Genomic DNA, 14365 nt, shown 5'->3' with positions numbered 1-14365 from the left:
AAATATCAGGTGTTTCTAACTGCGCAAATATTTTCATGATGTAGGGCTATGTTAGTGTTTTTGTTTTGTATGATTTAGGAGATTTGAGCTAATGTGATCTTTTTACAAAGCGTGATTGCATCGTAAAAGCAATGCCTTGAAAGATGTCATTTGTGTTTGGTTTTGTTTTGGGAGAAGAAACGAAACTGGGAAAATGAAACAAATATAGCACATGGTAATCTTTGACTGAATGACTAGATTTCTATTTAGTACTTGACTTCATACTGAACTGTTTAGCGTGACATTCGTGACATTATTCTGGTGCCATGTGGACAGCCGGCTTTCTGAGGCATCTCGACGGGTTGTTCAAGAAGAAGAAGAGAAATTGATATTGCAGAAGATCCCACTTCAGAAAATGATGGTGGAGATAAGTTAGTATTTCCTATGTGGCCATACTTTGCTTGTTTTCGTGAGATTCATTCTCATTTTTTGCATCATTTAGGTTAATTAATTTGTGATCTGTATGTTTCCTGACAGTGGCAAAATGTGGTTTAAAGAATATGAGTAATGATGTGGAGCGATGCTTGTCCTTGGTAAGATTCTGATATCTGCATTATGCTGTAAATGTGAATTTCCTATATTTTAATCTAATCACCTACAAGTTATTTTACTATGTTGAAATAGTTTTCCTAGGCAGTCTGTAAAGCTTCCAAAAGCTAAGCTTCTACTCCCTGTCTTTATCATAAGAATTGTGATTTGTTTGACTCTGAAGGATGTCAGAACTAGAGGAATATTTTCCAATCTCTTCCATCATTTACTATTTCACAATTTTTCCTTGACAAATTTTGCAGAAGCATCAGTTAACTATTTAATTTATTTTTGTGAAATATTACCTTTTAGTGCGCAGAAGAGAGAATGCGTGGACTCATATCTAATATAATTAGACTTTCAAAACAGGAGAACCAGTAAAGTACATGGGCTGTGGGGACTGTGAGAATCTCAGTAAAGTACATGGGCTATGGTAGCTTGGGATGGCTTGAGGTCAAAAGACAACCACAGAATCATAGCAGGTTGATTAACTAGTTCTTGAGGACTTGGTGCTTTAAACATTGTATGATAGATTTTTGTTTTAGCTATAAGGTAGTTCGTATTTTCAATTTTGAATCGGAATATGCAATGATGATGTATACTTGATATTTGGTTCATTTGTATAATAATGTATGAATTTTTTGGATGATATATAATATTGTTATCGTTGATTTTATCATTTTGTCGTTTTATAAAAATTGCAAAATTTAAAAATATACTACAATTATATAAAGTGCAAAAAACTGTTATAAAAGGTGCAAAAAATCGTTATGTATTCTAATTAAAGATAACGGTTAAAATCGTTATAAAAACTGTAAAAATCGTTATAAAAAGTGCAAAAAATCGTTATAAAAAGTGCAAAAAACCGTTATGTATTCTATCAAAGATAACGGTTAAAACCGTTATAAAAAGTGCAAAAAACTGTTAACTATGATAAAAAAAAAAATTAATACATAACGAAAAAATCTTAATACATAACGGTGAAAAACCGTTATGTATTCTATTAAAGATAACGGTTAAAACCGTTATAAAAAGTGCAAAAAACTGTTAACTATGATAAAAAAAATAAAAAAAAATTAATACATAACGGAAAAATCTTAATACATAACGGTGAAAAACCGTTATGTATAACCTTTATAGATAACGGATGCGTACTGTTATGTATGACGCATCGTACCGTTATCTATGCTACTATACATAACGGTTTTGAAACCGTTGTGTATGACGTATAGAATAGATAACACCACTATACACAACGGTTTTTTTGCTCATAGATAACGGATAAAATCCGTTATCTATGAGCGTTTTTCTAGTAGTGATATGAAGCATATAATGCGGAGATATGACGAATCATCCTTCATCATGCAAAGTTTCCCTTTCCGTGTTACTTTGGTCTGTAGCACCATCTCCTATGAGAGCAAGAACACTACCTACTTTCAACTTTAGGAGAATGAAGACTGAGCACCTGAGCAGGATTTCAAATATGAGTCAAACGACAGAAATGTAGATGGACCTCTTCTAACGGATTTATTCTCCAGACGCTGCCTATAAATAGAGCTCATGGTTCAACCTCATTCTTCACCAATTCAAATGCCTACGCTGAAGCTCTGCTAAAATTTAGACTCGGCATTTACTTTGCAAAAAGCTTGAATCAAAGAAGAGAATAACCATCGTTATAATTATCAGTCTACCTGATATACCTACATTCTCTTAGTGTGTCTAGGCAAATATTCTTACCATCCTTAGACTAGAAATCGATTACTTGAGAGCATGTTCTCAGTAATCCTAATTGGAGATTCGAACCCTGTTCTAAAGAGTGAAAAGAGAGTTTGAGAGTGAGTTCGAGACAATTGTTTGGACTCTAGATTGATTAGCCACCGCAAGCTACACACTGTATTGTCTTAGCATCTGCGAGCTAAGAAAGAGAAGTCCAACCCAGTGTGTTGGCACTTAAACGAGTGTTTCAATCGCAAGGTTTGCTGTGCACCCGCAAGCACAAGTTAGGTTTGCTGTGCACGCATAAGAACAAGCCGAATCGATTGTCAATGTGATATACTGACCGTAGACGTAGGAAAGTATTTTTTCGAACCACGTAAAATTCTCTGTATTTTTTTATTGCTTTCAGTATTTTCTTTCATTACTTGTCCACAAACACTGTTCATACTGAAACGGATAACTTAAAGGAGAAACCCTAAAACTGATAATTTGATTCACTAAAGGCTATTTCTTAAAATCATTTTCGCTCTGAGTGTTATCAGTCTAACAGACAAATCTTAGGATAGTCGGTAAGATTTCTAACACTTCTTTGATCTCGAAAAACTGATAAGACTGACCCTTTGTCTGAATTTTAGTTTATTGACCAGTTTCATAAACTGAAATTATTCCACTGATTCATCATCAGTATCAGTCTTAACCCTCTTATAATCTGATCCCACTATTCACTGATCATTTCACTTCAGTTTACTTTCATCAGTATCAGTCCAGATACTGACTTCAGTTTTTGAAGTAAAAATAAATAGCCTACTGGTGTATTCCCCCCTCCATACACCAGTTCAGTGACCCTCCAGGACCCAAGAATTGGAATCAGAGCAGGTTGTTTGCAAGAATAAGTTGCTTTGACCCGGTTCTACAGAACTAGATCCTCTTCAAAAGTTTTAAGTTTCCTACGTGCGTCTTATATTTATTTATATATATACTGCTACCATGGAAACTAACTTTAGCAGGTCATCATCTCTATCGGCGTTCTCTTTAGACAACTACGAGATATGAAAGTTTAGAATCAAAAGTTTCCTCACCGCCCAACATTGCAGGATGTGGAAGGTGATCACAAACGGTCCAATCGTCATCATAGATAAAATTCTAAGGACTCCCACATAAGAAGGGAAAGACCCTTATTATGAATATAGGGTCAAAGAGGAGGACGAATACACCTCAGAAGAAAGGAAACAAGACGAGCTGGATAGCCCCACAAAGAACATCATATCAGGCACCATTCCAGACAAATACGTGGGGAAAATCATAAAGTTCTCAACCACCAATGAGGTGTGGAACATCCTCAAACGGATGTGTGCAGGTTCAGAGGAGATCAAGGAGAACAAGCTGTCGATCGCATGCCAAAAGTTTGACAGCTTCCAGATGCTGAAGAACAAATCAATCAAAGAGATGGAGTTCACATTCAACCAAATACTGAACGAAGTCCAAGCTATCTCAAAAGACAAGTACAATCAACGAGAGATCAACCTAAAGATTGTACAAAGTCTACCTCCTGGAGACTGGCAGATGCATGTGGTTGCTCAATAAACCAAAGCCAGCTTCAACGCACTGAGTACAGAGAAACTGTTCTCTAATCTCAAGGCGAATGAGTTCGACATTCGCAGACTGAAGGATTCCAAGAAAATCAGAACCTCAGATGAAGATGCTCCATCTGCTTCTAAAGGAGCAGCACTGAAAGTTGTTTCCAAAGACTCCAAGAAACAGTCTAAGGAAAATACTGAAATGAATACTGAAGACATATTGAGCCAATACGCCCTAATGACGGAGAGGTTCAACAAAATGGAGTCAAGACTTAAGAAATTCAACAAGTTCAGGAAAATGAACTTCAAAGAAAAGGAGTACAAGCCAAAATACTCCAAGGATAGAGCCGAAGAAAAGAAGTCCTCAACTCTAGACTTCAAGGAGGTTGAATGTTTTGGCTGCGGAAAGAAGGGACACTACAAGACGGACTGTCCGGAGCTCTCACACTTAGAATGAAAAGCTCTCCGTGCCAAGAGACACAGGCAATATAAGAAAAAGAAGGCTATGGTGGCCGAAGACGCAGGGGACTCCAGTTCCTCATCAGAATCTTCCTCAAGCAACTCCATCAGCTCGGATGATGAGAGTCAAGCCCTGATGGTTGACACTGAAAGAGTGGCTGACAACAACATCAACAGCTACGATAACGGCATCGACGGGACTGAGGTAAACTCTCACTCTAAAACTTTTAATACTGATACCTCCTTATTAATGACAAGAGGAACTTCAGTCTCTGGAGACACATCAATGGAAGTGGATGAGTATGATCAAGTGATGTGTGAGTATCAAACCTTAAGGTATCTCTTCGAGAACATGGTAAAAGAAAACCAGAGATTGGAAAAAGAAATCAGTAAAGCTCAGACAGATAAGGAAAAGATCAGTATCTACTATCCAGATGATACTAGTCTAGATGAACCGATCCAAATAAATACTGAATTGGAGAAGATCAAGACTCTTTAGTCTGAGAAGAGAAAACTACAGTCGCTTCTGGAAGAGACTGAAGTTGATCTGAAGCGGTTTGCAGCGGAACTTGAACAAGCAACATTTGAAGCTTCCAGACTGAATGTTAAGATGGAACAATGGGTAAAGAACTGCATCAAGAACTCCCCACTGATGAATCACTTTCCATCACCAACACTAGTGGAAAGTGTTGGAGGAAAACTAACAGCTGCTGAGAAAGCCAAAGGGATCGTGATTGAGGAAAAAACTGAAGAGTCAAATGACAACGCATCAATCAAATCAGAAGATCCCACAGAAGAAAACCTAAAAAGAAGGATAATGTCACATCAAAATGTTCCTCCTCCTGATCACTACGGACGTCCGAGGGGTAAATACTGGAAAGAGCAGAAACCGGTGGTCAATAACCAAAGCCATCAGGGAAAATTGAAGAATCAGTTTCAGTACAGAAAAGATGAAGGTTCTTCCAGACTGAACCATCATCAGTCAAGACCACAAAAGAACCAGAACCCTCGTCACCAACCTAGGGGGAACAATAACGACAAGAAACTGAATCATATTCAGTTTAGGCGCGAGCAACAACTGAAGAGACAAAACAACTTTCAGTCTAGACCAAATTAGTCTCAACCGAGACAATTTCAGTTTAGACCAAATCAGTCTCAGTATAGACAACATCATACATCAGTCTATAACACATCAGTCTAGACCAAGACATCATCAATCCATGCAAACTTCAGTATATCAGAGAAGACATAATACTGAAAGAATGATGCCTCCAGTTTGCCCAAGACCATAGGACAAGAAGAATGAGATACCCAAGAAGAAAGAAAATACTCCATCAGTGCAGATCGAAGAAGCATCAACTTCAGTCAGAAGGCCAAGCCGCAACAAAACAGCCTCGTGTCCTGAAGCAGATTTGGGTTCCTAAAGGAACAAGAACTAACGTGCAAGGACCCAAACAATAATTGGGTACCTGAAACTATTATTTCTTTCAGGGTAAATCCAAAAAACACAACAAAAAGAAAGAAGAAGTGAAGGCACCGAAGAATACCTGGTACCTGAACAGTGGTTGCTCGAAGCACATGACTGGAAATAAAAAATATCTTACCCAGTATGTGGAGAAAGATGGGTCCAAAGTCGCTTTTGGAGATAACTCACTTGGAGAAACTAAAGGCTACGGTGTTTAAACATGGGTAACGCGTATATCTCTAATGTTAGTTATGTTTCTGGACTTAAACATAACCTCTTGTCTGTGAGTCAATTTTTGGTTCTATCAACTAGCGCCGTCTGTCGGAAAATCTGAGCAAAGGCGTGAGGTTGGAAGGATGTTATTCTTTTCCAGCTACTATTCATGCTCTCCGATTCTGGGTTCTGATCCAATTCCTGTTCTTTTCTGATATTTTATTTTTGGGGTTTTGGTCCAATTTCTTTTTTAAAAAAATTTTGAATAGAGTTACGGGCAATCGATGGCCGTTGAGCTTCCTTCTTCTTCTAAGATTCTCCGACCCACCACCCGACTACCAATATTTCCTCCGCCGCCAAATCGAAGATGTAGAAATTACTCCCCGAATCTAAAGGCTGCGACATTTCACTCATGTTCCAATTCCAATTCTAAGATCTCTACAAAACCCCAAATTTCGCCGGAATCTATGGGCACATCTCCACCCCCACAAAGTCTGAAATCCTCTGCTCAATTTTTTGATCGAGCCTTCCTTCAATTTACGGTTGAGAACGGCCTATCTCACATCTTGGGTTTTTATTTCGTGCTCGGTCTCTCTCCCTCGCGCTGAAGTTCTGCTGCTGCCACCTGGTGAAAGCCAGCGAGCGGCCTAGCCAATACCAAAGCCCTCGAAAGTCGCCGCTAGTGCTTCGAGAACCGAGATCACAGTGGCCACTGCAATTTCAGAAATCCTCTCCATCTCTATTTTTGCTGAACTCAGCCGAGCAGTAGGGATCTGCCATCGATTTCCTCTTTAGCTGGACAGAGTAGGGCAACTACCATTCCGTTCTCAGCAATATACGAATTTTCAGAGTCTATCTCAGGGTATCTTTCAAAAAATGTCCTCAAATCCCCAAAATCATTAGCCCTAAGTTATCATTGTTCACACACTGGGAGTTGGTGTGGAACAATCGTCCCCACCATAATTCATCGCCTAGCAGCGCGAGGGTCTCCAGCATCGAATGGGTCATCGACATGAGATTGATGCACCTGATGTGGTTGGCAAGGACTTGGGTCAGAGCTAAATAATATCGAAGCTAAGTTATCTCTTTTTACTGCATTAATTCTTGATGAACCAGATAGCTCCTACCGTTATTTTAGTCTGGGCTGGGACTATACATGATGATTTCTTAAAAATTTTGGGACCAATCTTACTATGTTCTTTCTTGAATTTCATGATGATCTCTCTAAAATTGGGACTGACATTGTCGTATTTTTACTCTGATTTTGAGCCTGAAATAAGAAGGAAATGGATGGTGGGTTCAACTAGAAAATCGCTACTCCTTGATCGTCGCCGCTCCGACGTGCAAGCAACACCAATCGTCGACCACCATGTCAAGGTGTCTACGCTCCGCATCGCACCGATTTTCGTCGAAGCCGTTGTCAAGAGATGAATCTCAAAGCCCAAGCTATGTTATTATTCATGGACGAGAGGCTCTGGAAGAAAAAATAAATTTGAGCTAAATTCAATCAGAATTTTCAAAGAATTTCCAGGGGAATGAGGTCGGCTCCCATCTTGGGGCAAGGGACCATATGCCGCCGCGCCCGCCACTGACTGCTGGCAACAGGGATCAACTCCAAATCAAAATTCCTCAGTCAAAATATTCCAGCTCTGTCTCAAGACCAATCTCTTACCAATTATTATTTTCAATTTTTAAAATCTTATAATTGGTTCATGGTTTGGGGTGTGCTTTGTATTGAAGGTCGGGACGCTGATGCAATTACTAGGGGGATTTGTGTGAGTGAGAAGGACGATTGTCCATCGCAAGGGAAGCTAATGATTCAACCTAACTCAGATTCGTTGTTTAAGGTTCATTACTGCGTTACCTCACGGTTCGAGCAGGGAAAGAACGGGTTCGAACATGGGTTGGGGTAACGACCAATGTCGTTGAATATCATCGCAGGAGCACAGGATATATTGCTTTGGGGAAAGACTTGAACAAATACGATACACATCATAACGTGGAAAAGTAACCTACTAGCTAGTGGCGATCTGGGAATAATGGTTGACAGCGTTGGAAAACATGCTTCGGCAGAGATTGAGCCTTAAAAGGGAACTCAGACGCAGATGCGGATATTTGAGCTTTAGGTGGCAACTCAGTCGCAGATGCGGATATTTGAGCCTTAGGTGGCAACTCAGCCGCGTTGCGGAGGGATGAGCCTTAAGTGGCAACTCAGCCGCGTTGCGGAGAGATGAGCCTTAAGTGGCAACTCAGCTGCGTTGCGGAGGGATGAGTCTTAAATGGCAACTCAGCCGCACTGCGGAACTGTAAGCATCAGAATTTTTCTCAGTTGTTTCAGCGCAGATCATCTGGGTCTTCTCAGCGCAGATTATCTAAGGACTTCTCAACGCAGCCAGTGCAGATTATCTCAGCTATCTTAGTGCAGTCAATGCTGATTATCTCAGCTATCTCAGTGTAGTCAGTGCAGATTATCGTAGCTATCTCAGTGCAGATTGTCTCAGTTACCTCGCACAGATTGTTTGGGTCATCTTCAGTGCAGAATATCTAAGCCGTATTCAGCACATGGTATATAAGCCGTTCTCAGGATGTCTAAGTCGTTTTTTATGCAGGAAAGCCTAAGCCGCTCTCAGCCACTTCTTAGTACATATTTGCTCCTTAGCAAGGGTTATCTTAAGCCACTTCTTAGTGTTATTCTCTAAATCACCCGATGGTGATAGTTATGTGTTGGTCTTCATATGCGCCCAAAGGAACGAAAGTCTGTCATCTTAGATGATGTTCAAAGAACTAAAAGGAAAAAAATTATTATCTTTCCTATCTTAGTTCATTTGCAGCGCTGAAATACTTTGTCTCTATTATTTTGCAAAACTGATAGTTCTTACCTAATGAGTTGCAGGGAATCATGTACACTTAGCCAACTCAGGAGAGCAGCATAACGCTGGCTCTAGACAATGCACCACTGGTTGAACACAAAGAAGACACAGTTCAACCAGACTCGGGGGGGAAGTAGCTGATGAGGACTAAAATACTCATCAGCGTTGTGCTTAAAAATGCAGGGATATTTTGCCTAATTACTATTATTATTATTATTATTATTATTATTATTATTATTATTATTATTATTATTATTATTATTATTATTATTATTATTATTGAATAGAGTTAACCAGCGCAGGTCTAACTGAAGACTTCGAATAATAAAAAGAAGATTTGCCTGTGCAGATAAAATAAAGTATGAAGGGACGCGTGCCTGCGCAGTCAAGAGAACCCAAAGTGTCTGCGCAGTCAAGAAGCAACTCGGTTCCCAGCACAGGCGATTCAAGCCAAAGACCAAAGCTTATGTAATAAGAGGGCTTTAGGCCCAATTATCTAAAGAATGAGCTTAAAGGCCTTAGAGCTTACTTTTATGCCTATAAATAGAAGGTCTATCATTAGAGTTGGGGGTATTCATGACTATTCTTCTTTCCTCATGTAAAATGTAATACTCTGAAATCATAGTGAAAACACTCGAAGATCTCCCGTGGATGTAGATCTTAATGATCGAACCACGTAAATCTTGGTATCGTTTATCATTTTATAATTAGGGTGAAGTTTTTGGTTCTTTCATCAGGAAAGTGTCAAGACAATAATATTTGAAGAAAAGGGTGCAAAAGAAATTAGAAGAGCTTAGGTACTGAAGTTAGAATGTTTGTTTCCCAGTAAAGGCTAAAATATAAGTCATAGTTTATACTGATTTGCTATGTGCCTTGTCTATTTAGGGTAATCTAGAGACGATATAGAATATGAGCAATACTTATTTGAAGGCATCAAGCTGACTGAAAAGGAGTACCAGCAGCTAAGGTGAAGTATATTTTCTTGCATTATGTTAGTATTAAGACTTCTTAATTACCTTCAATGCTTCATCTTACTTTGATATATTCTTTGAAACAAAATGTGGGTGGAGGGATATCAAATATTTCGACTCATAATTTATGAGGTGATGAATTTGACTTCTCTTTACAAAATAGTGTTTTGGTACTTGGTTGTTAATTACTTGATTTTTAGTTTGTTTTTAATTAATTTGATTAGAAAGGTTGTTAATTACCTGGATGTAGAGGTTTTGAAGTGAAGGCAGATGTCTAGCAAGCAAGATAGTGAGTCGAGCTTGGTTTTGTTGATGCATGATTGAAAATTTGGAGCTATTTTAGGCTACTCAAGTGGACCTCTTGTTGGAAAATCATCCCTGCTCAATAGTTAGATTTTAATGTATGTAATTTCTTCTCAACACACTACATCTGTGCTTTCTTCTCTGTATGGTGTGTGAGAGTTATCACTGCCATGATTTAAAATTTCCATGCATGAGTTGTTGTAAAAAGTGATTTCCATTCACAATATGTATTATGTTACAAGCTATATCCATTCAGATATGTTTTGTGGTGGTTAATGTTGATCTTGAATTTATCTCATTGTCATCATTGACTATCTTCTTTGTAATTTCAAAATTTCAGGACTGATCCTAGACCTCGGTTGGACCAATGACACCTCTCAACCAAGATCAGTATCCTATAAAGTTAGGAATCGATTCAGGAACTGGGGTTTTTTCTTGGTGCTCTAAAAAATTGCAGGGTAAAGGGACGCAGCTGCTCATCAACAGATGGAGCATAGGATGTAAAACAATAGGACTTGTTTCTTGCTTTACTTTTCTTTCTATCAAGGAAGACACTTTGAATTGTATTTCTATCAATCGGTCGCGATACATGACAAGATTGTATTTCATAATTCATTATATTTGACTCATATAATGTATGATATGGTATTTTATATTTGTATAAAAATTGTGATAAAAAATATTGTTCACACATAATAACATTTACCCACACTTATTTTATATATTTAATAAAATAATAATATTTCTTATAATATTCAATATTAAAAAATAATTACCTACACATAATTTATAAGATTTACCTACACATATATGTGCCACGAAAAGTATATTTATATGTTCAATGAATTATCCACATATAAAATTTGCCACGTGTAAATACCACGTAATTTCCCCATCATCACTGCATTATTTCAAAAATATATTTTCACACACATAAAATAAAATATTCGTGACATATATATGTGTGGGTAAAGGCTTGATAAATTACCCACACATAAAATTTTCCACGTGTAAATACTACGTCATTTCCACTTCATCACTTTATTATATTAAAAATATCTTTTACTACACATAACATATGTTTTTCGTGACACATATATGTGTAGGTGAATGTTTGGTGATTTACCTACACACACACACACATACATGTGTATGTGATATTTGTGTGTGTGTGTGTGGATAAAACCTTTCTTTACAAAGTTTTACCCACACTTGTTGACACTTGACTTATGTGTGGGTAAAAAGGAACAGTTACACATAAACATACTTTTCGTCACACATCCATGTGTGGCTATAACCCATAAATTTTTGTAGTGTTGGGTATTGGAAATGGTGATTGCTGGATCTTTATATCAGATCAATAGAAGGTATGCCATGTTTTTTTAGTATTACAACATTTTACTCTTAGTTGTGTATTAATTATGGTTTGCTTGTTCATAGGGTTTTGAAGCTGTTGTGAATTTATTGGTACCTTATGCTGAGCATAGAAATTATGCTCGGCATGTGTACATGAACTGGAAAAATGAGCACAAAGGAGCCACATTGAAAAATATTTTCTGGAGGGCAGTGAGGGCAACATTCGTGGAAGACTATAAACAAGCAATTGAAGACTTGAAGCAAGAGAGTGTGGCTGCATTTCAGGATTTCATAAACCGAGATGTGAAGAAGTTTTGCAAGGTATTCCTATGTACTAAAGTGTGCTCTGACATGGTGGATAATAATATATCTGAAACTTTCAATGGATATATATTGAATGCTAGAGGAAAACATGTTATCCACATGTTAGAGAAGATTAGGATTAGCTTGATGGTTAGAAAAGTTAAGAAGTTAAGTGACATTGAGAAAGTTGATGATACGTTGTGTCCATTGATTAGGAAGAAGTTAAAAAGACTATCTTCACAGTCTAAGCATTGCATGCCTTACCCTGCATTAGGAGGTAAGTTTGAAATTCATATTGAGGGAGATAAGTTTGTGGTGCATGTGAAAAATAAGACATGTACTTGTCGAGTATGGCAAATGATTTGCATACATGCCAGTGCTGCCATTGAGTACATGGAACAAGATCCTGCCACATTTGTGAGTGAATACTACAGAATTGAGAAATACAAGCAAGCATACTCATTTGACTTGGAGTCTTTGAATGGCCAACGGTTGTGGCCAGAGGTTGTAGGGTATTTTGTGAAACCACCGGCCATCAGGAAGATGCTAGGAAAGTCCAAAGTTGAAAAGAAAACATGCACCAGAAGAGGTGGATCCCATCAACCCTAACAAATTGAGAAGAGTTGGTCAACGAGTAACTTGCAAGAATTGTGGCCAAACATGACACAATTCAAGAAGGTGAAAAAATAGGACAGTGTTAAACCACCTGTTGAGAAGGTATATACGTACAGTGAGTTTTTTCTAAGTTTTATATATTATGAGTTGATTTAACATATTATAATTGATGTAGGGCAAGGCTGGAAGGCCAAGAACAAGAAATGTTGGCAATGAAGCAAGTGCTTCAAATATTAAAACAAGGTCACAATCAAGATATGAGAGTTCTCAAACTAGGGGAAAGGGCCGAGGTAGGGGAAGAAACATTGAAGCTGGAACAGTGGCAAGGGAGAGGAATGTGGCAAAGAAAGGTGTAAGATGCTATGCTGCAGGCTCCGGCAATATAATACCACTAACTCTCTAAAGATATTGAATGAACCAGTCACCACATCAAAGTGGAGTGACTCATGTCCAGACGGCTGGAGCTTCAACAAGCAAATACAATTCTTCAACTACATGAATTCCTCAAACGCAAGAGAGCCAGCTGGGCAGGAGAATGTGGGAAGCTAGGAAGCTGGAACATTTAGTGACCTTAAGCCTTTGCCAATGACTTTTTTTTTGTATAGACAATTTCTAGTTCTCTCTTTTGCAACAATTATACATTTGGCTCTTTAGTTATGAAGATCTTTTGTTATGCAGTTTCAGTTGTTCGCTAGAACATTTAGTCTTAGCTCGAATTTTGTCCTTTAATATGAATGTAATTGGGCAGTTGATTTCGAATCATTTTGTCCTTTAAGTGTCTTCAATTGGGCAGATTAGTTTTTTCTACATTTTTGTTAGTTCTTACATTCATTTCATAGATAATTAGATGACATAATGAAAAGATTTCAACATAATTTCTTTCCATTCCATTTCAACAAAAACCATACAACTAATTCCATACAATGGTGACATAATTCACCTTCATTTGAGTGCAATGAAAACAATAAAGAAGACTACAAACACAATAACCATTCGATACATGTACTTCATCTTCAATGCCATTTGATTGAATTCTAGTTGAAGTTTTTACATCAAAAACTTCAAATCTGATTCATCATCTCCACCATCCTTCTCAGTTTGTGGTAATTCCTTCCAGTCACATTTATTCAACAACCCTAGTGCATTATCCATTTGAAGCTTCAAAGTGTTGAAAGTTTGCTTATAGTATGGAGATAGCTCAGGGCCAATCCAAGTGCACAATGCACAATCATTCCACTACATGAACATTTCAAGATAAGTGTTACAAAAATACATACGAACACTATAAACATTAATGAAAATCGAAAAATTACCGAATCACGAGGGCATGTATAAAATCGATGCTCTGGATTCTTCTCAGTGTGCGAAATACTCATTGAAGCTTGGGAGCCCATGGCCACATACTACTAGAGCGTCTGGGTGAAAGTTTTTGTGCGATGATGATGAGGAAGACATGGAAATTTTTCGTCTTCAATGGTTGACAGTGGTTTGGGGATATTTTTGGTAAAGAACCCTAATTTTAAGAGCAATTTCACTTTGATTTCATGTAATCCCCAAACAAAATATAAAACGACAATATTTAATGTTATCACTTAAACACAATCATTCAATTTACATGAATTTCCGATAGCCATGTCAGCATAAGTTTGGAGTGTAATTAATTTTATGGGAAAATTACAAATCAGCATCAAGGTCATGGATTCTAGCGCGAGATTTTTAGGTCAGGGGAAAAACGAGAATTGCGTCAAACTAAATGGATTTTGACACTATTTGCCCTATAATTTTTAATATGTTAAAATATTAAATTATCACAACTTGCTAGGGGTGAGCAAACCCAACCCGGATCCGCCGAACCCGCCCAGACCGACGGGTTCGGTCCGGATCGGACCGGCCCACTATATGTGTTCGGTCCGGGTTGGGTCCTTTTTCCAGGACCGAATATTTTCCGAG

The 14365-nt window shown here is 38.0% G+C and overlaps 1 long non-coding RNA gene across 1 annotated transcript; it reads left to right on the top strand.

The window, feature by feature from the left end:
- The first annotated feature begins 315 nt into the window (after positions 1-315).
- Positions 316-936, top strand: LOC130990208 (uncharacterized). The gene is made up of 3 exons (XR_009090871.1): positions 316-410; positions 517-572; positions 880-936. It is a non-coding gene; the product is annotated as an uncharacterized LOC130990208 (long non-coding RNA).
- Positions 937-14365: the final 13429 nt, after the last annotated feature.

The sequence above is a fragment of the Salvia miltiorrhiza genome, chromosome 6 (genome assembly GCF_028751815.1).
Source record: "Salvia miltiorrhiza cultivar Shanhuang (shh) chromosome 6, IMPLAD_Smil_shh, whole genome shotgun sequence".
Lineage (NCBI taxonomy): Eukaryota > Viridiplantae > Streptophyta > Magnoliopsida > Lamiales > Lamiaceae > Salvia > Salvia miltiorrhiza.
The sequence above is the reverse complement of the archived record's forward strand: the minus strand, read 5'-3'. Positions and strand labels throughout refer to the sequence as shown.